Source organism: Oncorhynchus tshawytscha, linkage group LG26, assembly GCF_018296145.1.
Source record: "Oncorhynchus tshawytscha isolate Ot180627B linkage group LG26, Otsh_v2.0, whole genome shotgun sequence".
Lineage (NCBI taxonomy): Eukaryota > Metazoa > Chordata > Actinopteri > Salmoniformes > Salmonidae > Oncorhynchus > Oncorhynchus tshawytscha.
The window spans coordinates 36980255-37005180 of NC_056454.1; the positions used below are offsets into that span (position 1 = coordinate 36980255).

General features: G+C 42.7%; 1 protein-coding gene across 2 annotated transcripts in view; it reads left to right on the forward strand.

Annotated features, from left to right (window-relative positions):
- The first annotated feature begins 12925 nt into the window (after positions 1-12925).
- The window catches only part of LOC112224857 (zinc finger protein GLI2), a 102545-nt gene continuing 90544 nt past the window's right edge, over positions 12926-24926 (forward strand). Inside the window, exons 1-2 of one of the 2 annotated variants that reach the window (XM_042306548.1) lie at positions 12926-13127; positions 13336-13394. The gene's annotated coding sequence lies outside the window, so the exon portion shown is untranslated. Of the gene's footprint in view, positions 13395-24926 lie in introns of both variants that reach the window. The other variant, XM_042306547.1, reaches the window with a different exon arrangement.

Here is a 24926-nt window from a genome sequence, read left to right on the forward strand (position 1 = left end):
GTAGACCAATTTGGGTTTCCAATCTCTCCAAAAGAATGTGGTGATCGATGGTATCAAAAGCAGCACTAAGGTCACTAAGGAATAAAGTCGGTGGCTTTGGAAAACGGGGATGGCAGTGTTGCCCTCAGACGGGGGGAGACCCATGACGAAATCCAGGGATACATGGGACCAGGGACAGTGAGGGACAGGCAGTGGTTGGAGAAGACCAGCCGGAGCTTGCCGAGGAGTCTTGTTTTGTGTGCGGACCGTGCAGGCGGTGAAAAAATGCAGCAACATCCAGAATCATAGTAGGCCACCAAAAGTGTTGTCGCACGAAGGCCAGGCTCCAATGGGAGTCCAGGTGACAGGCAAGCCTGGAGGAGTGGGCCCACTCCAGGACCGCAGAGCAGACAGCGTCAGGCACAAACTTCTGGTTATCTGGGCCCACCCAAGGGTTTGGTTGGGACCGCTGCGCCTCCCAGACATGTTTCCCTATACCTCAGCTGAGTTCTGTTGCCAGGCACGAGGTGGGAAGGATGGTCTCAGGCTCCGGGGAGGTAACCGTGAGGTTATAGCGGCGGGACAGGGCATCCAGCTTGACGTCCTTGGACCCCAGGCAGTAGGAGAGGGAAACGTTTAACCAGGTAAACAGCAGGGTCCATCTCGCTTGCCTGGAGTTGAGGCGCTTGGCGGTGCGGAGATACTCCAGGTTTTTGTGGTCGGCCCACACAATGAACGGATGTTCCGCCCCTTCTAGCCAGTGCCTCCATTCCTCCAACGTCATCTTCACGGCGAGGAGCTCCCGATTCCTCACATCGTAGTTCCTCTCCATGGTGTTGAGGCGGTGTGAGAAGAAGGCACAGGGATGCAGCTTAAGGTCCAGGGCAGAACGTTAGGACAGGACAGCTCCCACTCCGACAGCTGAAGCATCGACCTTCACCACGAACTGACGGGAAGGGCCAGGATAGGAGCAGCGGTGAAGCTGTGTTTAAGGTCCTGGAGCGCCCGGTCGGTGGCAGATGACCACATGAACGGAACCTTGGTAGAGGTAAGTATAGACAAGGGGGAGGCCAGGGTGCTGTAACCCCGGACGAAGCGCCAATAAAAGTTGGCGAACCCCGGGAAGTGCACAATGGACGTAGGCTAAGGCCAATCTACCACCTTCTCTGGATCCATCTGGACACTCCCAGCAGAGATGATGGGAGATGATCACGTGTTCTTGGGGGGAGCGGGAGAAGATGAAGATGTCATCAATGTAGACGAAGACGAACCGGTTCAACATATCGGGGATAACATCATTCACCAGAGCCTGGAACAAGGCAGGGGCATTGGCAAGGCCAAAGGGCATGACCAGATATTTGTAGTGGCCGCCTCTCATATCTGCACCATTGTGGTAGACCTGTCGTAGATCCAGCTTAGAGAACACAGTGACCCCCTGTAGCGGCTTTAAGGCTGAGGAAATGAGTGGTAGCGGATAACGTTTTTTCACTGTAATGTCATTGAGTCCTCGGTAGTCAATGCACGGACGCAGGGTCTTGTCTCCACAAAGAAGAACTTTGCCAGCGGGAGAGGAAGAGGGACGGATAAATCCTGGAGCTAGGGAGTCCCCAATGTAGGTCTCCTTAGCCTTAGTCAATCCCGCAGTCATAAATCTAGCAATACAGACAGCTCCTTGTGTTGATCATGTGTTGCCATTCCACTGGCAACAGCCCAGCTCTGCCTAGTTGCATAGGCTCATGAAACAGTGCTTGGGTCATCTTCAGTGATTCTCGAGGAAGGTCTGGACACCTCGGGTGCTCTCAGCAACGGGACCGTCGGGGACTTCCAGGATTACTCAGAGGCGAGGTGGAATCCCTGGACGTGCAAGCGAAATCGAATTTCCTCTCCATCCGTCATTCCCGCAATCGTCCATAGATGTGGATGGTCAAAGCGTTGAGGGAGTTAACTTCTTCGATATAGGGGGCGCTCTTTTAATTTTTGGATAAAAAAACATTCCCGTTTTAAACAAGATATTTTGTCACAAAAAGATGCTCGACTATGCATATAATTGACAGCTTTGGAAAGAGAACACTCTGATGTTTCCAAAACTGCAAAGATATTGTCTGTGAGTGCCACAGAACTGATGTTACAGGCGAAACCAAGATGAAATTTCAAACAGGAAATGCCCCAGATTTTGAAGGCGCTGTGTTCCAATGTCTCCTTATATGGCTGTGAATGCGCCAGGAATGAGCCTACACTTTCTGTCGTTTCCCCAAGGTGTCTGCAGCATTGTGACGTATTTGTAGGCATATCATTGGAAAATTGACCATTTTACACTACATCTACCAGGTGCTCGCTTGGTGTCCTCCGTCGCACTTATTGCGTAATCTCCAGCTGCGTGTATTTTTCCATTTGCTTCCGAGGAGAAACCCAACTGCCACGAATGATTTATCATCGAATAGATATGTGAAAAACACCTTGAGGATTGATTCTAAACAACGTTTGCCATGTTTCTGTCGATATTATGGAGTTAATTTGGAAAAAAGTTTGGCGTTGTAATGACTGAATTTTCGGGGGGTTTTCTTAGCCAAACGTGATGAACAAAACGGAGCGATTTCTCCTACACAAATAATCTTTTTGGAAAAACTGAACATTTGCTATCTAACTGAGAGTCTCCTCATTGAAAACATCTGAAGTTCTTCAAAGGTAAATGATTTTATTTGAATGCTTTTCTTGTTTTTGTGAAAATGTTGCCTGCTGAATGCTAGGCTTAATGCTATGCTAGCTATCAATACTCTTACACAAATGCTTGTGTAGCTATGGTTGAAAAGCATATTTTGAAAATCTGAGATGACAGTGTTGTTAACAAAAGGCTAAGCTTGTGAGTGAATATATTTATTTCATTTAATTTGCGATTTTCATGAATAGTTAACGTTGCGTTATGGTAATGAGCTTGAGGCTATGATTACCCGGATACGGGATTGCTCGACGCAAGAAGTTAAAACCTCTTAAGGATCCGCCCATTTTTTACAATTTTCTCCTAAAATGACATACCTCAATCTAACTGCATGTAGCTCAGGCCCTGAAGCAAAGATATGCATATTCTTGGTACCATTTGAAAGGAAACCCTTTGAAGTTTGTGGAAATGTGAAAGGAATGTAGGAACATGTAACACAATAGATCTGGTAAAAGATAATACAAAGATCATTTTTTTGTACCATCATCTCTGAAATGCAAGAGAAAGGTCATAGTTCATTTTTCCAGCCCAGGTGCTATTTAGATGTCGGCCACTAGATAGCAGCAGTGTATAGAAAGGTTTTAGACTGATCCAATGAACCATTGCATTACTGTTCAAATATTTTGTATGTAATATTTTGTGTCAAGACTGCCCGAATGTGCCTAATTTGTTTATTAACTTCTTGGATATAGGGGGCGCTCTTTTAATTTATGGATAAAAAAACGTGCCCGTTTTAAGCGCAATATGTTGTCACGAAAAGATGCTCGACTATGCATATAATTGGCAGCTTTGGAAAGAAAACACTCTAACGTTTCCAAAACTGCAAAGATATTATCTGTGAGTGCCACAGAACTCATGCTACAGGCGAAACCAAGATGAAACTTCAACCAGGAAATGGGCAGAATTTTTGAGGCTCTGTTTTCCATTGTCTCCTTATATGGCTGTGAATGCGCCGGGAATGAGCCTGCCCTTTCTATCGTTTCTCCAAGGTGTCTGCAGCATTGTGATGTATTTGTAGGCATATCATTGGAAGATTGGCCATAAGAGACTACATTCGCCAGGGGTCCGCCCGGTGTCCTTTGTCTAAATTGGTGCGTAATCTTCAACTGGAGGCATTTTCCATTGAGATTCAGAGGAGAACGCACACTTCCACGAACGATATACAGTATCATCGAAGAGATATGTGAAAAACACGTTGAGGATTGATTCTAAACAACGTTTACCGTGTTTCAGTCGATATTATGGAGTTAATTTGGAAAAAAGTTTGACGTTTTGATGACTGAATTTTCTGTTTTTTTTGGTAGCCAAACGTGACGCACCAAACGGAGCGATTTCTCCTAAACAAATAATCTTTCAGGAAAAACTGAACATTTGCTATCTAACTGAGAGTCTCCTCATTGAAAACATCCAAAGTTCTTCAAAGGTAAATTATTTATTTGAATGTTTTTCTGGTTTTTGTGAAAATGTTGCCTGCTGATGCTAACGCTAAATGCTACGCTAGCTGCGCTAGCTATCAATACTGTTACACAAATGCTTTTTTTGCTATGGTTGAGAAGCATATTTTGAAAATCTGAGATGACAGTGTTGTTAACAAAAGGCTAAGCTTGAGAGCTAGCATATTAATTTCATTTCATTTGCAATTTTCATGAATAGTTAACGTTGTGTTATGCTAATGAGCTGCGGGGATAATTACACTCCTGGATACAGGTTTTTTTCGTAGCTAAACGTGATGAACAAAACAGAGCGATTTTTCCTAAAGAAATAATCTTTTTGGAAAAACTGAACATTTGCTATCTAACTGAGAGTCTCCTCATTGAAAACATCTGAAGTTCTTCAAAGGTAAATGATTTTATTTGAATGCTTTTCTTGTTTTTGTGAAAATGTTGCATGGTGAATGCTACGCTAAATGCTACGCTAGCTATCAATAATCTTACACAAATGCTTGTTTTGCTATGGTTGAAAAGCATATTTTGAAAATCTGAGATGACAGTGTTGTTAACAAAAGGCTAAGCTTGAGAGCTAGCATATTTATTTCATTTCATTTGCGATTTTCATGAATAGTTAACGTTGCGTTATGGTAATGAGCTTGAGGCTGTATTCACGATCCCGGATCCGGGATGGCTAGAATCAAGAGGTTAATAACTTTTCATGTTCAAAATTGTGCACTCTCCTCAAACAATAGCATGGTATTATTTCACTGTAATAGCTACTGTAAATTGGACAGTGCAGTTAGATTAACAAGAATTTAAGCTTTCTGCCAAAATCAGATATGTCTATGTCCTGGGAAATGTTCTTGTTACTTACAACCTCATGCTAATTGCATTAGCCTATGTTTGCTCAGCCATCCCATGGAAGGGACACCGATCCCTAAGAAGTTGTTAAGATTCATGGTGCTGGAACATGTCGAACAGTGCTTCCTGGTTCTACGCACTCTCCGCTGCCAACGTGCGGAAATCAACCGCATACTCGGCCACTCGGCGGGTGTCCTGCCGGAGTTGGATTAGCTTCCGGGCAGCTTCTCCACTCACACACATGGCTGGGCTGTTGTTCCCATATAGCGGTAGCCCAGGTGAGAGTCCTCCCAGACAACAGAGTGATGAGGTAGGCTATCTGAAGCTCAAAATCGAGGGCATACTGAGCTAAAAATGCCGACAGGTGCTCGGCTCTCCATTAAAGCGTTCCGGGGGAGGTAACCGGGCCTCCTGGGAAGGTGGAGTGGCCGGTTGGGCGACGCTGCTAACTGCCGAGTTACTAAGGGGCGGTGGGGTTACCACCGTGGCAGGCTGCTCCCCAGACAACCCGCGGAATTGCTAGAGCAGCATGTCCAACGCCCGGTCATGGCACTCAGCCAATGTTTGGACCCCCTCCATAAGACAATTCCTCGTGTCTACCAATTGAGGCTCCTTGGGAGGAGATGGCATTGAGCAGCTGGCCCGGGTCTGCTGGGTCAGTCATGGCCAGTTCGTACTATCAGGTGTGAAGGTAAGACCCAGGTCGATTTAACAATGGCTTAATAATCCAACAGTGGCAGGCAATAGACAGGTCAAGGCAGCCAGCGGTCCGTAAACCAGGGGTGGGGCAACGGTACCGGACGGCAAGCAGGCTCAGGGTAGGCAGAGGGTCAATAATCCAGAGGTGGGGCAAAGGTACAGCTCGACAGGCAGGCTCAGGGTCAGGCAGAGTGGTCAGGCAGACAGGCTCAGAGTCAGGACAGGCAAGGGTCAAAACCAGGAGGGTGAGAAAAAGAGACTGAACAAAGAAGACAAACTGGCAACAGACAAACAGAGAACACTGTAAAATGGGCGGCACCTGGAAGGGGGTGGAGACAATCACAAAGACAGGAGAAACAGATCAGGGTGTGACACACAAAACTTGAGTTTGCTCTTCACAAGAAGCATTGCCTGAACAAAAGAGATCTCAGAAGACCTAAAATTAAGAATTGTTGACTTGCATAAAGCTGGAAAGGGTTACAAAAGTATCTCTAAATGCATTGATGTTCATCGGTCCATGGGTAAGACAAATTGTCTATAAATTAAGAAAGTTCAGCAATGTTGCTACTCTCCCTAGGAGTGGCCATCCTGCAAAGATAACTGCAAGAGCACAGCGCAGAATGCTCAATGAGGTTAAGAAGAATCCTAGAGTGACAGCGGAAGACTTATAGAAATCTCTGGAACATGCTAACATCTCTGTTGATAAGTCTACGATATGTAAAACACTAAACAAGAATGGTGTTCATGGGAGGACACTGTGGAAGAAGCCACAACTGTCCAAAAAAGACATTGCTGCACGTCTGAAGTTTGCAAAAGTGCACCTGGATGTTCCACAGCGCTACTGGCAAAATATTGTGTGGACAGATGAAACTACAGTTGAGTTGTTTGGAAGAAACACACAACACTATGTGTGGAGAAAAAAGGCACAGCTCTGTTTGGCTAAATTGCTGTCTCAAATGGAGGCCACTATTGAACGTTTCCAGTGTTGCAGGAACTGTGTTTACTTTGATTTGTTCCGGGACAATGTGGACCGTGCTGACTTTCAATGTAGCAACTGCTTGCTTGCGGAGGACTACATCAGTGAAGTAGCTACTCTTAGCAAGCAAGTAGCAAACTTACATAAGCTACTGGGGAACCCACGCCCACCTACTTTTTATTTTTCTTCCACCCCAGTAGCCGGACATGGCTCTGGTCTGGTGGACGTTTGCCACAATGGCAGCTCTCCACAGCCGACTGGCCGGTGCTAGGCAGGGTTCCATCTCTGAAGGTGTCTCCCCATTCCCTGGAGAATGGAGCTGTTCTCGACTCAACCAACCAGCCATGGAGGTATGTCACTCACAGTGGAAGTCGAAGAAAGCGTTCTCTGACAACGGGGGTCTCCATTGGGATGTTGAGCCCAGAACTGACACAGACCAGAAACAGCTTTGCCGCCCTAGATCCAGAGGTTCTGGCGCCTTCGTCCTTGGTGGCTTCCCAATCAAGATCAGATCCGGAGGTACCTGCATCTTCATCCTCGGTTATGTCTCCCTCTCTGGTGGCTTCTAGCTCGGGTTCAGATCCTCGGAACTCTCAGCCCCACCAGACGTGAGGCTGCCTGACAGACCGGCCCATTCAACATCTCCAGCTCTCATCATAGGCAGCTCTATGGTGAGAAACATCTCGGTCCCCAAGGCAAAAACCCTGTGCTACCCAGGAGCACGAGTACAGGACATAACAAGGCTGCTTCTGAGTGTTCTAACACAGATGCCGGGAGCTGACACTGTTGTTGTCCATGTGGGGTCAAACGACATCAGGAGGTGCTTGCTTGTAAGCAGATGACATTCATATTCTAACTACCTCTGAAACTCACTCAGATAATACCTTTGATGATACAGTGGTAGCAATACATGGTTATAACATCTTCCCGAAAAGACAGAAATGCCAACGGAGCTGGTGTTGCCTTCTATATTCAGAACCATATTCCTGTAAAGCTTAGAGACGATCTAATATTAAATACTGTTGAAGTAATATGGCTACAGGTTCATCTGCCCCACCTAAAGCCCATTCTTGTGGGAAGCTGCTATAGACCACCAAGTGCTAACAGCCAGTATCTGGATAATATGTGGGAAATGCTTGAACATGTATGTGATATCAACAGAAGGGTATATTTTCTGAGTGATTTAAATATTGACTGGCTATCATCAAGTTGCCCACTCAGGAAAAAAATTCTGTAACCAGTGCCTGCAACCTGGATCAGGTTATCAATCAACCTACCAGGGTAATTACAAACAGATCAGGAATTAAATCATCAACATGTATTGATCACATTTTTACTAATGCTGCAGATATTTGCTTTAAACCAGGATCCAAATCCATATGATGTAGTGATCACAATATAATAGCCATATCTATGAAAACCAAAGTTCCAAAGGCTGGGCCTAATATAGTGTATAAGAGGTTGTCATGACTTTGGCCTGGGGGTAGGTTTATGACAGTCATAAATACCTCTTCCCCCCTTTTTCCCCTCTCTACCCATATGATGTTACATTTGCAAACCCCTTGGTTAACATAGAGATTCTGGGAACATCAGAAGGTGGGGGGAAATTAACTATATTCTGGTAATCCGACCAATTGAACATATGCGGTGGTACTTAATGAATATGATGTCAGATCAGTTGTCATCTGAGACATTCTCATCAATGATAAGATGACATAAACTCTCCAGTGGAAAGTCTACACATCAGAGTTATCGGATTCACATGGAATTGTTGTTCAATTTAAATGTTTGAATATGAAATTATTCATGATGGGATGAAATGTGATTTTAGCTTCTAAAATGTGAGATTTGGGTTTTCATAAGGTTAGGGTTCTGCTCAATCAGTGGCCCGCCCCTGTGAAGGGACATGGGCTATAAAACTGGGCTATAAAATTGAGTGTCTATGTATGAGGATGACTCAACACTATACACGTCAGCTACTACAGCAACTGAAATGACTGCAACACTCAACAAAGAGCTGCAGTTAGTTCCAGAGTGGGTGGCAAGGAATAAGTTAGCCCTAAATATTTCTAAAACTAAAAGCATTGTATTTGGAACAAAACATTCACTAAACCCTAAAACTCAACGAAAGTTGAGATGACTAAACTGCTTAGAGTAACCCTAGATTGTAAACTGTCATGGTCAAAACATATTGATGCAGTAGTAGCTAAGATGGGGAGAAGTTTGTCTATAATAAAGCGATGCTCTGTTTTAACAACACTATCAACAAGGCAGGCCCTACAGGCCCTAGTTTTGTCACACCTTGACTACTGTTCAGTCGAGTGGTCAGGTGCCACAAAAGAGGACTTAGGAAAATTGCAACAGGGCAGCACGGCTGGCCCTTGGATGTACACAGAGAGCTAATATTAATAATATGCATGTCAATCTCTCCTGGGTGAAAGTGGAGGAGAGATTAACTTCATCACTACTTTTATTTATGAGAGGTACTGACATGTTGAATGCACCGAGCTGTCTGTCTAAACTACTGGCACACTGCTCGGAAACCCATACATACCCCACAAGACATGCCAGAAGAGGTCTCTTCACAGTCCCCAAGTCCAGAGCAGACTATGGGAGACACACAGTACTACATTGAGCCATGACTACATGGCACTCCATTCCACATCAAGTAACTGACACAAGCAGTAAAATTAGATTTAAAAAAAAAACAGATTAAAAAACACCTTATGGAACAGAGGGACTGTGAAGCAACACAAACATTGGCACAAACACATGCACACACACACACACAATAACATACACACTATGCATACCCATGGATTAAGTACTGTAGATATGTGGTAGTGGTGGAACAGGGGCCTGAGGACACACAGTGTGTTGTGAAATCTGTGAATGTATTGTAACGTTTTTAAAATTGTATAAACTGCCTTAATTTTGCTGGACCCCAGGAAGAGTAGCTGTTGACAAGGAGATCCATAATAAATACAAAAATACAAATATCAAAACCCTCATTCCAGCTGTAAAGTATGGTGGTGGGAACATCATGGTTTGGAGCTGCTTTGCTGCCTGAGGACCTGGACAGCTTGCTATCATCAATGGAAAAATGAATTCCCAAGTTTATCAAGACATTTTGCAGGAGAATGTTAAGCTATCTGTCCACCAATTGAAGCTCAACAGAAGTTGGGTGATGCAACAGGACAATGACCCAAAACACAGAAGTAAATCAACAACAGAATGGCTTCAACAGAAGAAAATACACCTTCTGGAGTATATGGGTCATGACAGTGTTATGACCATATTATGACAGGTTATGACAAGTTATGTCAGCTGTTGTGACATATTATGACATGTTTATGACCGTGCCATAATGTGTTAAGACGCTGGGTGTCAAGTAAAGTGTTAACCAGTTGTGATAGCTTGGATTGACAATAAAATGTGTGTGTGTGTGTGTGTGTGTGTGTGTGTGTGTGTGTGTGTGTGTGTGTGTGTGTGTGTGTGTGTGTGTGTGTGTGTGTGTGTGTGTGTGTGTGTGTGTGTGCATGCGTGTGTGTGTGTGTGTCCGTGACTGTCCTTGGGTCTGTTTAAGAGACACAAGCCGCTGTTTTCCTTCAACTTGACCATAAAGATAGAGCAGCCAGAGGGGTGAGTATCCTCAGTTTAAAATGCATTGTAAACTGCTTTGTACAGACCAATACCCTGGTGATAAGAACCAACACTGTGATACCACTTTACACCACTTGATGGAAGTGTTTTCATACAAATTAACTTTTGCCAGCAAGCGTCTCAAATTCTTTCAAAGTTTACACCTAGAGAACAATTTCATCCAGAGGAGGTATTCTACATAAAGTACACCAGATAAGAGTATGGAGTTGGTGTGCAATTTGTTTAATCATGTTGCTTTTGAATACTGTAAGGTGCAAGTGTGTGTGTGCGTGTGTGTGTGTTTTTTGGTTTTGGATACACAGTGGACCCCAGAGATGATTTGGAGATAATAGGAAAACACAGGATATATACTCCAGCAGAAGGCTAACTAACTGTGGACAAACTGAGTCATTACACAGAGAGGGTTGACCTCACACGCCAGGTCAGGGATGTGATATAACAAATGTATGCTTTCAGACACGTCTTGTCGGTTCTCAGTTGTAAATACAAAGAATCATACTGTGAACAATGCAACAAAATACAGTAAACTGTCGTTCATATGTAAACTTTCTGTAGTACGTAGGCAAATGTAGGCTATAGCAGCCAGCACCATCCCTACTGTCCTGTTATTAAATAGATCAACAGAACAGAAAAATAGATAGGTGGTAATTTATTGTTGTAGATTTAATTAAATGAGGAAAGACTTTATCAATAACATGGAAAAACAATGAATAGTTGATTCATAGCCAAAAACATAAACCAGCACAAACACTTTTGATTGATTATGTTTTGGTTAGATCTGCACCTTGAGGTGAGGGTTGTGTAATGCTGAAAGTATGCATGAGATCATGTGACCAGATCGTAAGCAACAGGTGATCTCACTCACTATCAAAACTGCTGTAGTCTCATTTGTAAAGCATCTAAATTGTGCTTACGAACATTTTGTTATGAAGCATCTACATAGTGCTTTTGAAGACTTTATGAAGGATCTAGGTAGTGCTTATGAAGACTTTATGAAGCATCTAGGTAATGCTTATGAAGGTTTTGTTATGAAGCAGCTACATAGTGCTTTTGAAGACTTTATGAAGCATCTAGTTAGTGCTTATGAAGACTTTATGAAGCATCTCGTTAGTGCTTATGAAGACTTTATGAAGCATCTAGTTAGTGCTTATGAAGACTTTATGAATGGTCTATGAAACTCTATAAAGCCTCTCTCTTCCTTGCCTCGCTCCTGTTTTGCTCCTGAAATCAGAAACCCAACATGCTCATTAAAATTCCAGGCTGTAGGATCCGCTGGCAGAGGAGAAATGCAAACGGCCTGACACTGGCGTTCACCCCCTTTTATACAGACAAGCAGAGGCACAGAGTGGGCTCATGTGCACGGCCTGGTTTTGAGAAGGGGCATCCAGGCATGCTATGCCCACAGAGAGATTAACAATAGGTGGACGCAGCCAGGCCTGACACTCTCTCTCTCCCTCGTTTTCTCTTGCATTCTTTCTCACTCTCTTTCTATGTTTCTTTCTCTCTCTTGTTCTCTCTCTCACCCCCCCACTCTTTGTCTCCCCCTCTTTCTACCCACCTCTCTCTCTTTATGTTCCTCCCTCTGTCTTTATCTCTCTTTCTCTTTCACATACACACACAACCTATGAATGAATGCAACGGTTGTATTCTCGATGTCCACAAGAAGTCACTGTTTCCCTCAATATCCGCTGAATTGGTGATCATGGGTCAAATCCAAACTCCAAGATGTTTCAAAGGTTAAAAGTTGTCACATGCACAGGATACAGCAGGAGTAAAACAGTTCAGTGAAATGCTTAACTTGCGAGCTCTTTCCCAATAATGCAGAATAAACGTAATAATATCGGGGGTTTTTTGAAACACACAAGAAAAGTGAGAGAAGAAAAAAGCGGGTAAACAACACATGAACACAAGCTTTTGAGTTGTCTGATAAATAGGTAAAGACTGTCATGACTGTTCTGTTATTTTTCTTTTTGAGAATTATGAGACTTTTACTGACAATGACACAAAACAGAGGTACCTTCAAATAGTCCAGAAAACAGCTTTTGTTTGGAGTACCCTATTATCCACACAAACCGTTATTCAACTCACAGACATCATGTTGCTCAGACACATTAATCAGAAAGGCCTGATATATATATATATACATATACCCACATCTGCATTCCAAGTGTTAAAGTCTGACACATCCTGTAACTTGCTAGTACCAGGCACTGTTGATAATGCCGGAAAGTATGCCTGATGATGTGCTTTGTGTAGGCTATGTGGAAGGCTTGTCTCCAAATTGATTTCATCTGCGTTGCTGCTGTAAGGATATGCCAAGACAAATGGAGACGGGGAAGAAGATATCAATTACCCCAAAATATGTGATGGCCAAAAAAATACGTTTATATGAGAGGGGGGTCAGTTGGGTGATTTCCTAGTCAGTTGCAATGATGCTCCTATTCTCAATTGAATAGCCCATGTGTATCTGACAAAATTATCTCCCAGTAACGTTCCTGCATGAAGTCTGTGAAATCGAACAATAATTAAACTTTATCTAACTTGTACCTGAGTCCAACTGCTGGATTGAGTTAGTCCGGCCCATCTGGAGCAGCAAATGGCTCAACTCAACAGGGAGCACGGAGGAGGTGGAGGGTAGAGAGGGGGAGAGAAAGAGGGGATCGGATTGAAAACAGATCAGCTTGAAGATCTCACCACCGCATGTCTAGAACAACTGTCGATTAAAATCTAGTTTTAGTTTACATTTTCAGCCACGTATTCTGGCGAAAACATGTCATGCGCTTTCTTATGTAAAAACTCAAAGGTGAGTGAGAAAACGTTACCGCTTGAAGATGATGGATTGTAAAAGTTAGATGCGAGTAATTGCGCTCCTCCGTGTTAAATGAGTTATCCGAGGGATGCCGTGTTCCGAACTTTGAATAGACTTTCAAACTTTTCTTCAAGTACATAGCCGGCCTCGGCTGTTTTCATTGAAAAAGTACACTTAAGCCTAATTCTCGAAATACTTGCAGAGTCGTCAGACAAAGTGAGAAAAAAAACAGCATCGGGGTCTAAAGAGAAACTATTCAAGGTAAGGAACGTTTTTGTTGTGGTGTAGACTAGCCTAGATGACAAGCTTGGAGACATTTTTAAACAAATAATTAATTTCTTATTTGAAACCTCTTGATGCTGAATGCAATAGACAAGCTATATCTGTTTAAATGTAAACCACTATCCTGCAGTCACATTGAATAATCTTGCGTGTCAAGGACAGATGGGGTTTGGGTAACTCCACATCACATTTGCACTTTGAACTTAACTGACTTTGGAATCCAAAACATTCTGTCATGCAACTTGATCCATATGCGAAGAGATGTGATCCGAAAGCCGCGGCGTCAACCCTTCTACTGACTTCCAAATGGCCAGCAGAGTAGTAGCCTAGACCTATCGTGATACACTGCATCTTTAAATATGATCCTAAAAATGTGTGCAAAGTTCGATGTAAACAGTAACTTTTATTTTACAATACATTTTGTGCATATTTCTGGAAGTTTTAACTTCTATAGAAGGTTTAGGGACATGTGTTCCCAAATGTTGTTGTCTTGTCTATCATCATTTTGAGTGGTTTCAGATTGACACATTTCATAGGCTACATTCCAATTTAATTGTGCTTTTCACACTAACGTTTGTGGCAGACTGGCTGTAGGCCTATACACAGTGGCTACAAGTTGACGTAAAAGAAAGTGATTGGTGCTCAAGTGTGCACTCACTTCACTCCATGTACTGATTATTTCAAGATCCCTCTCATTTAAAAACTTGCAATAAATGTTTGAAGTGCTTGACATGCTGTGGAATTAAGGGCACCTCCTTGAATCTCCTATGTCAGTCGGAGTTGTGTACTTATTGTTGAAAAATTCTCAGTTGTTCGCCTGTTTGCACTGTAGCCTGAGTAATCAACAAACACTTGACGCTTTTGTGCAGGTAAAAACAGCTGTATTTACTGTTGGCTTTTACCCATCTAGAGTGTGTGTTAATAATCCCTAGGCTCACGCCTGAACTAATAATATCGACACCATTTTCATCCTCGTTTTGGTCTCAGATCAGTTATAGAACCACAACTAAAAAATAATAGACATGGTTTTAGGATTGTATATCAATTCAAAGGATATAGTTTAAATGTCAAATGAATTCCTTAAATCGGTGATATTCATCAACTCAAATGTAAAACTGATGAAAGGAATGGTTCAAGTTATTTGATGTCATGGGCTTACTGAAGAATGTTAAAACTGCAGGATTTTTACAAAGGAACAATAGTATGTTCTCTAGAGAATAAAGTGAAAAGAAAACAGTGAAAAGAAAGAAATGAAAAGTAAGAATAGACAAATGCTCAAGGAAAAAGCTCTGACTCTTGCAAAAAAGCATCCGTGGTGGTATGCATTTCTGTGTTGCGCATGGTGGATACATGTCTGTGTGTCCACCATGAGTGTGATTTTAATTTAATGCGTTGATGCCCATGCAGTTGCGGGAACATTAGCATAAGAAAAAAGTTTTAGTGCATTTGCCATTGTGCTCAATGAAGAGTTCCAGCAGTCAGGCCTGGGGAGAGTGAAAGAATGTAAAGAAATGATGGGGCTATTCAGCCTATTCAAGCTCTGCTTGGGGTTCTTTTCTCTAGGCTCTGAAACCCATGGTGGCGATGTCACTTTCATCTCCCAAGCCAGAGCCAGCCTCTCTCTCTTTTCTATGTTCCCCTTACCCTCCGTTTCTCTCTTTCACACTCCCCTCCACAGCTCTCCCTACTTTATTGATCTGCCGTTTTTCTTCTCTGGAAGTCTGCAGAAATGTAATGAACCGAATACTGGAAAAGGGAAAGGAGGAGAGGTGGGGGGACTTAAAAACACACATTCTGATGAGGTCTAGTATGCAGGAGGGTCAGTTTGAATGACTCCGAGAAGGACAGGAAGAGGACAGGCCTCCCCCTATAGAGAGGACAACATTTTTTTGAAAAGAACAGGGTTTTCTTGTCTCTCTCTCTTTCTCTCTCTCCTCTCACACCTCAGTGAGCTAAGATAATATACTGTTCTGATAAAGCCATTTACTACAGCATGGCATTCCTAGATTGCAGTCCCTTTAAGCTCTGTCCCCTTAAACTGCTCAGAGATTCTACCAGGAGAAAAGCCAATGTTGCGGGTATACAGTTGAGAAAGTTGTTGTGTTTAGAAATTTAGATGATGTAAAAGAAAGAACTACAGCTGCTGTATCTCTATAGGTGACATGTTTCCCAGAAGGGCTGCTTTCCCACAATTATGTTTCTGTTCTGATGGCCGTATTACGTGGTTATATTAGGCCATTATGATTACAAACCACACCGTTTCAATATAGGCAAATCGTTGATGGTTGAATCATATCCAAAATGCCCTACAGTGCATTTAAACTATATTTTCATATTTCCATTGCTGTAAAAGAAAATGAACATGCCACCTTCCCACCAGTGTTGTTAAGCCTGCTGTATGTTTTGCAACATGTTGTTGAGCCCAACACTGTTTCCCTACTAGATGACGTATACCTCTGACGTTGTGTACAACGAGTGGTTGCCATCGAGTAAAAAGAGCATTATCATTCTAAACCCGTCGGAGACACCACTTTGAGAGTGTTGGACAATACTGGGTGTCTAGCAGGACCTTGCAGCCTTCCTTCAGCCCAGGCCGGGGGGAGCTGTGTGGGGGTGGAGGGTGGCTGAAGTACACTCATGTCTGGAGCTCAATTGATGGGCATTTAATGGCCATTTAGGGAGCTGTAAAAAGACATCTATGTGTTGAACTATTCTAGTCCGCCACGGCGCACTCTTCTTACAGCGAGGCTGCTGTACTTGAGATGAGGGGGAAGGTGGAGGGAAGGGGAAAACACAGGGACCAGTGAAGTGACGGCAGTCGGCAGAGAAGCTACATTCATTTGTTTTCAGGGTCCCTCTTTGAGTTCCTCTCTGCATTGGCTTGGGATGGCAAGTGGACACAATCAAGGCTTTTTAGTGTCTGTTATACCATACCCTCGAGGCATCTGGCTCATTCTCTTTCAAGTGTCTGGGGTTAAATAGGATCACATCATATCCGGTCTGGAAGAGGGAGAGTAGCAACTTGCCCTGCCTGGCCTTGTCCCCTCTCATTCCCCACTCCATCTCTCACAGGGCCAGCTAGGCCTAGGAGTGAGTACTTAGACCCCACCTCACCCCCCTCTCCATCTCTCACAGGGCCAGCCACGAGAACGAGTCCTTACTAAGACACACAGTGCCATGGAATGTGAGGTTGAGAGAATTTACATCTGTTGTTATCGAAAGAAAATGGGAAACCATGTATGGCCTCCTCTGTAAAAAAAAAGGAGAGAGTCCAATGTGGTTTTAACTAGCCATTTAAGCGCTGTATGGTAAAATCACTGACAACCTCATTACATCATGATTGATGTCATCAATCTTTGGAGGCGGGAGGCACAGTGAGTTGCCCTCATCAAAAAGCAAGAAGCTAGGCTAAAATTACGGAGGACATGGTTTCTCTCGAGGAAACACTATTTCCAGGTTTCTGTAAGTCACGCAACAACGCCTAATGATCTATTTCCTCTAGACCTACCCATTTATTTAACAAAATTCTCCCAGTCAGTCACAATCACAGGCACCAAAGTGGGGATATTTTGGGGGCCTTTGGACTCCAGGGGTGTATCCGGAATGACACCTTATTCTCTTTGTAGTGCATTAGTTTTAACAATGGTCCGAGTCAAAATAAGTGCACTACATAGGGAGTAGGGTACGACTTTGGGGCCTCTGGACTTCATAACTCTGTAGTCCCAGCCTGCCTTCACACTGTTCTCTTAGGGAGGAAGGAATGAAACTTCAACAGATTAAATCATGTATACAATTTACATTGTGTTATATATGATGTGTCAACACCATGACATCTTGAAACGATACCCAGCCCCACGGCCAGAGTTCTCCAAACACAGGCTTTTAGCAGTGATTCTATAGGTCAAAGCAAGTTAGCCAGTTGGAGTGGGGGACACAACATTTATTTCATTACTTCACCCTAAAATAAACCATTGGGTTTAAGCTGCAGAGCTCTGTGCTAACACAGAGATAACCACAACTGGACCGGCCCACTTTGCTCAACCAGCTAAATGCCTTGAGAAAAAAACATGGGTTGTGTTTGGTTTCCAGTACACTACCAGTCAAGCTTTTCCAGTCCACTGAAACCAAGATATATATATATATATATATATATATATATATATATATATATATATATATATATATATATATATATATATATATATATATATATATATATATATATATATATATATATACAGTGCCTTACACAGTGCCTTGAACTTTGCGAAATTTCAGTATTATAAAACTGTATTTTTTGTGAAGAATCCCCACAATTGAACTTTGCGACCTTTTGCCACATTTCAGGCTTCAAACATAAAGATATAAAACTGTATTTTTTTGCACTGTGAAGAATCAACAACAAGTGGGACACAATCATGAAGTGGAACGGCATTTATTGGATATTTCAAACTTTTTTAACAAATCAAAAACTGAAAAAGAGGCCCATTGGGAACTGCAGAGATCTACAGCAAAATTATTAAATAAAAAGTGTTGTTTAAAGTTTGCCACAAGCCACCTGGGAGACACACCAAACATGTGGAAGAAGGTGCTCTGGTCAGATGAAACCAAAATTGAAATTTTTGGCAACAATTGGGCGTGCATAAGGTGTCCGGAGACAAGACGTTTACCAAACATGTGGAAGCGATAGAAATGTGCTCTGGGCCCACCTGGGACACAGCTCATCACCTGAACACACCATCCCCACTGTCAAACATGAATACTTTGGAGCCAAATACAGGACAAGGCACTGTATATATATTTACTTCTTGTTCGTCCTAACGCTCTGAACCAACACCAAGCCTGGCGGACACTGGAGAGATCTGAGCTCAGCATGTGGTTAATCTGAGAGGGTTGCCTTGATCCTACTGCTAATCACCTCCCATAGTGGGTTAGCCAGGGTAACAAGATGATCTGCGGTTCCATCACGGAAACTTTCCTTTCACAGCAGCTGGCAGCAGCCCAGACAGAGTATCATTATTAACACCACTGTGTCTTCTCCTATCTTACTCGCCATTGTCAATGAATGACCAGATTCACTGTGTTGGTTGTTCCTAAGACTGACATGGACTCCCAGACAATGGTGTATTGTCTCCAGTGTTTGCCGTGGGCTTTAATCTGATGCAGAGCGTCAGGTCTATAGAGAGGCCGCTTGCAGAACACGCAGCATATTCAACAGTGTGTGTGTGGCGTGTGTGCATGCTCTGTTTGTGCTTCCAACACTGGGGTTTTGAGAAAGGGGAGAGGCCTCAGATGTAAGTTATGATTTATCCAAAGGCCTCCCGTAGCTACAAAGCAAAGTTGACTTGCTGACTTGCACATAGGGGCTGAATGTAATCGTATTACATTCCATATGATGAGAAATATTAAGTGCCTTACTTTGTGCCAGGCCACAGACTCCTCTGTGTTAGACTAGGAGACGAGGGGAGCGCATTGAAAGCATTTAGCTGCTTGCAAAGAAAACATTTGGTTCTTCTACACCAGGGCTGTCCAACCCTGTTCCTGGAGAGCTACCCTCCTGTAGGTTTTTCTTTCAACCCCAGTTGTAACTAACTTGATTCAGCTTATCAACCAGCTAATTATTAGAATCAGGTGTGCTAGATTAGGGTTGGAGCTAAAAACCTACAGGATGGTAGCTCTCCAGGAACAGGGTTGGAGAACCCTTGCCTGTCGCCATTGCTTCGGCCTCTCTCTGGCTCAGAACAGAACTCTGGTTCTGGGTTCAGTCCATTTTGAGGTGGTTTGTTTTGGAATCCTCTCATTAGATGGGAGAACCTGATGGGACGAGGATCGTATGTGGATGCATGCTGCATTTGTCTTCTCTGAGTAACTTGAACCATGTAAGACTTTTCAAATATAATGCAACAAATATGTTGCGCAATGTGTGTTCAGAGTAGAATCGGCATGAATGCGGTCATGGCAGAACTGTAACAGTATCCCCGAGCTCCTTATCCTCAGTGTTGAGAAAAGTGTGGAACTTCCTTTAAAAGAGACAGATTGGAAAAGACCATTAAGAACTCTTGTGGTTTTAACGTACCTATTACTAACATCTCATGTGTGGTTGGCCGGTCTTTACACCTTTTGTTATCATGCTCAAAGAGTCGCTAGGTGTCAATGATTCTGAATCATCGCTTGTAAAAGACGGACATGTTGTGACAATTGAAGTACAGGCTAGGCTGATTGCTTAACCAGGTATATTTGGCTCAGTGTGGCTTCCAGGTTGTCATCGCACCTCTTGGTGTGCTTGTGGCAGCTGGTAGGACATTGGCCCCCCACACACAAGGGCCTCAGACAACAGCTAGGGCTGTCCCCTTGTCACCAAGGAGTCCGAGCTGAGGAACAGCTGACAGACTGCCGGCACACACACACACACACACACACATCAGAGATAAAGTCTGCTTTCAAAAGCACTTATATAAGAATGATAATCTATTGTAATATCAATGTGGATGTGTCATCATTAAATAGATAAACTTGGAAGAACAAATGACAACTGTAGATTATTGCCTTTGATTCAAAGGGATGCACACATATGTGCACACCATACCACCCACACCACCCGCTGTTGCCTAAGGGGCCTGATGAGGATATTGACAGCTGTTACTGTTGAGAATGAGTTGTAACAACACATTTAGGATAAATGGCCCCAAATGCTACTGAAAGAACGAAGCCGACTCTGCAATGTGGCACAAATGACAGCTGATCTGAGCTGAGGGTTTCTCCCATAGAATGATATGATCATCTGTAGGTTCTCCTCTCCTGAGCAGATGGCAACTTCTTTGACCATACATGACATAACTTGATCAAGTGCTTGTATGATTATTGTTTTTAGCACAATGATTTGCTTGTTACTGCACGGCCATAACATAACAAAACTCCCCAACACACAAACCCCTATGTAATTACATAGTAAGAAATTGAAATGATCACAGTTAGAACATTTATATATGTGGATGTGTATGTATGACTTTTTCCACATTTTGTTAGGTTACAGCCTTATTCTAAAATTGATTAAATCGTTTTTTTCCTCATCAATCTACACATAATACCCCATAATGACAAAGCAGAAACAGGTTTTTAGAATTGTTTGCTAATTTATTACAAATAAAAACAGAAATATTACATTTACATAAGTATTCAGACCTTTTACTCAGTACTTTATTGAAGCACCTTTGGCAGCAAATACAGCCTTGAGTCTTCTTGAGTATGACACTACAAGCTTGGCACACCTGTATTTGGGGAGTTTCTCCCATTCCTCTCTGCAGAGCCCCTCAAGCTCTGTCAGGTTGTATGGGGAACGTTGCTGCACAGCTATTTTCAGATCTCCAGAGATGTTCAATCGGGCCACTCAAGGACATTCAGAGACTTGTCCCGCAGCCATTCCTGCGTTTTCTTGCTGTGTGCTTAGGGTCGTTGTCCTGTTAGGGTCGTTGTCCAGTCTGCGGTTCCTGAGCACTCTGGGGCAGGTTTTCATCAAGGGTCTCTCTGTACATTTCTCCGTTCATCTTTCCCTCGATTCTGACTAGTCTCCCAGTCCCTGCTGCTGAAAAACACCCCCACTGCATGATGCTGCCACCACCATGCTTCACCATAGGGATGGTGCCATGTTTCCTCCAGACATGACGCTTGGTATTCAGGCCAAAGAGTTCAATCTTTGTTTCATCAGACCAGAGAATCTTGTTTCTCATGGTCTGTCCTTTATGTGCCTTTTGGCAAACTCCAAGCGCGCTGTCATGTGCCTTTTACTGAGGAGTGGCTTTTGTCTGGCCACTCTACCATAAAGACCCGATTGGCGGAGTGCTGCAGAGATGGTTGTCCTTCTTGAAGGTTCTCCCATCACCACAGAGGAATTCTAGGAACTTGGGTTCTTGGTCACCTCCCTGACCAAGGCCCTTCTCCCCTGATTGCTCAGTTTGGCTGGGCGGCCAGCTCTAGGAAGAGTCTTGGTGGTTCCAAACTTCTTCCATTTAAGAATCATGGAGGCCACTGTGTTCTTGGTGACCTTCAATGCTGCAAACATTTTTTGGTACCCTTCCACAGATCTGTGCCTCGACACAATCCTGTCTCTGAGCTCTACGGACAATTCCTTCGACCTCATGGCTTGGTTTTTGCTCTGACATGCATTGTCAACTGTGGGACCTTATATAGACAGGTGTGTGCCTTTCCAAATCAAATGAATTTACCACAGGTGGACTCAATTTCGAGTCTCATAGCAAAGGGTCTGAATACTTATGTAAATGAGGTATTTCTGTTATTTCTCTCACTTTTCCATTATGGGGTATTGTGTGTAGATTGCTGAGGATTCTTTTTATTTAATACATTTTAGAATAAGGCTGTAACGTATCAAATGAAAAGGATGCAGACAATTACATTGATGGAAGCTACAATCTATCTGCAATATTAAAGCTGATCTACCCCCTAAAAACAGTTATGACATTTCTCAGGCGATTGTGTTTGAGTCTTTACATCTGTTTTATATAAAGAGATCGACCACAGGATATTGCATGCAGCGAGTGGTGGTGGGGAAGGGTGGGTTAAAGGGAACAACTCATCCACAGGACTCGTCTGTGTACATCTGTTCATTCTGGGGATCATTGGAAGAACATGGCCTCTGAGTGACTGACTGATTGCCTCCCAGCTACTAAGAACAGGACATGGGATCTAATGTACCTTACTCAGTGAATGTACAGTGTGTACTCAAAGTATTTTTTTCATAGTCAAAATCCGAAAATGGCATCCTATTCCTTATTTAGTGCACTGCTTTTGACCTGGCTCTGGATAAAAGTAGTGCACTTATAGCAAATAAGGTTTATAGTCAAGTGCCAGTTCTCTCAGGCTTCCTTTGTGAACTTGTTAAGACAGTAATAGTAGTACTTTCCTTGCTTTTGAATCCATGTTAAGGCAATAATAGTAGTACCCTCCTAGCCTGGGCAATGGGCATACAGTATATACCGTAGCACCTTTCACTATTTCTCTTCACTGTTAGAGTCTGATCTTCCTCTAATTTCAGATAGTCTACTGTCAGTTGACTCAAGCTTCCTTTGTGAACATGTTAGGGCAATAGTTTCCTTTCTCGGTTCACTGACCAGGAGGACACCTATCTATATGACAAGTCATACAACAGATATTCCTTCCTGCGTCTGAGTCACGCAAATGACTAATGAATGCTGCCAGTTCCTGTTCCACCATATATTTTAACCTGTGCCCTTTTTAAACCAGGGCGTCAAAGGTTTTCAGGGGTGGATGTTGTTCTGAGACAGTGATTCCCCCATCTAGAATGTGCCCTTGTCTTAAAGCATCCACATGCTTCCCAGACAAAACAGTTCGGAAATAGTTTGTGTATATATTATGACAACATTTTGTTCGGGCACACAACATTTTATGGTCCGTAAGAATAAGCATTTAGCATAAACATTTTCCAGTTCTTCCATGGCCTGCATACTCACCAGACATGTCACCCATTGAGCATGTTTGGGATGCTCTGGATCGACGTGTACGACAGAGTGTTCCAGTTAGGGCTGTGGCGTTCATGACATTTTGTCAGCCTGTTATTGTCATGCAAATTTAGCATCTACAGGCCTCCACGCATACAAGCCATACAAGCCATACAAGCCACTGATGCGCTGCTTTTGGAACATCTACATTTAAAAAAGTCTAATAAATCAATTGAATATACACCATCACAATAAATCCATTATTTATTTTAATAAGGTCTAAAGAAACAATATGTTATGAAGAAACATTTATTTCAGATAACGTGAATATGAGTTGGCCTACTGTATGTTATCTGGCTAAGTGCCATTCCAGAGGCTGTAGGCTTGTTCGTTTAGCAGACAAGATATGCTTATAAGTCCCTTGCCATTATTTTATATTAGATGATTTCCCATTCCAGAACGAGTGCTCATATTTGACTAATTTCAGGAAACTAGGCATATGTCGCGCATGACTACTTCACAGGAGAGCCATTTGAACGTACATTTTTTTAATCAAAGTTTTTTGGCAGAAATGCCTTCTGGAACATGTGAACTTTCATGTGCCTTAATAACAAACTTGTATTCCATCTGTAAATACGAATAAAATTGTTCAATTACGAGCCTAGTTGATTTATCCACAGAAAAAGCCAGTAGCCTTCCCGCTAGCCATGATTGGCTGAGATAATGGGTAGGCTACTGCATGCCGAGAGATTACTTTGGATTGGTCTGCCATGTAGCACACTTCTGTCTATAACATGAGCTGGTCAGTATGTGTAGGTAATCCTTTCTAACACGTCTTTTTTGAAAGATACTGCAAAGGTGTTGTTCTCCACTTTCTGGAGGACCGAGTTTTGAAATCAGTGTAATGCACAGTGGAATTAGAATATGATAGCTATAAGGAGATGGAGAAAATTCTGGCGTTTTATTGCAAATATGCAGACAGAGTCGAAAAGAGAACAAACAGAAGGCTGTTGTATAAAACACCTGTCTCCAGATTACATCTTCAAACTAAGGCAACCATGGCATTTGTGACAGAGAGGGAGTAGTTTCCATCCATGTATACGGGTAAGACAGTCTAGCTAGCTACATTTTCAGATATTACACGTATCTAATTCAGTCAAAAAGTTGTTTTCATTTTATGTTAAAGTGTACTGTTAGCTAGCTAGCTAATGTTAGCTGGCTGGCTCGCTAGATAAAGTTACGTGTATGATCTGTGTAGTAATATTATTCGTATCTCAGAGCCATTTGCATTGCAAGTTATAGCCTAATGTTAGCTAGCTAACATTGAACCTGGTTGGTTAGCTACCTGCAGATTCATGCAGGGTAGTAAAGTTATGAGTTGAGATTATGGTTAACTGTTTAGCTAACTAGCTACATGTCTAAACAAAAGACTCCACTATGCAAGTAACCATTTCAATAGAATCTTTATGATGTCACTGCGACAACTGTCGATAGACGTAGATTCTCACTGGCTATCTACTCTGAATTCAGAGCATTCATCTGAGTGTGCCAGAGCTCAAAATAACTGACAAATTTACGACGCTCAACACCCGTTGAATATGGCCGTTGTCAGTAAACGTTGTCAAAACAATTATAATTAAATTGTTGCCAGCAGCACAGTTGCAGTCAACAATGCTCTGAATATGTCAAGATGTGTATGAAGGAGAAGTCAGGTGCAGGAGAGCAGAGTATGATTAAATAAAGTGCACTTTATTATAGTTCCAAACCGGGAGAACAACAAAACAAACACGCTCAAAAAAACAGAACAATAAAGTAAAAGAGCTTAACGAACATCACTAGACGTGTAATATGCGGTAGGCAATGTATTATAAAGTGACACTCATATAAAAAAAATCGGGCTTGAGGTCATAATTGGGCCTGTGTGAATCCATAAGCTCTAATATGCATATGGGTGTTTTGAATGAATCATCACAGTAGAAAGCACTGTCCATTTTGTTGTGTTAGGCTTTGAAACAACGCCCACAACCATCATGTTTTC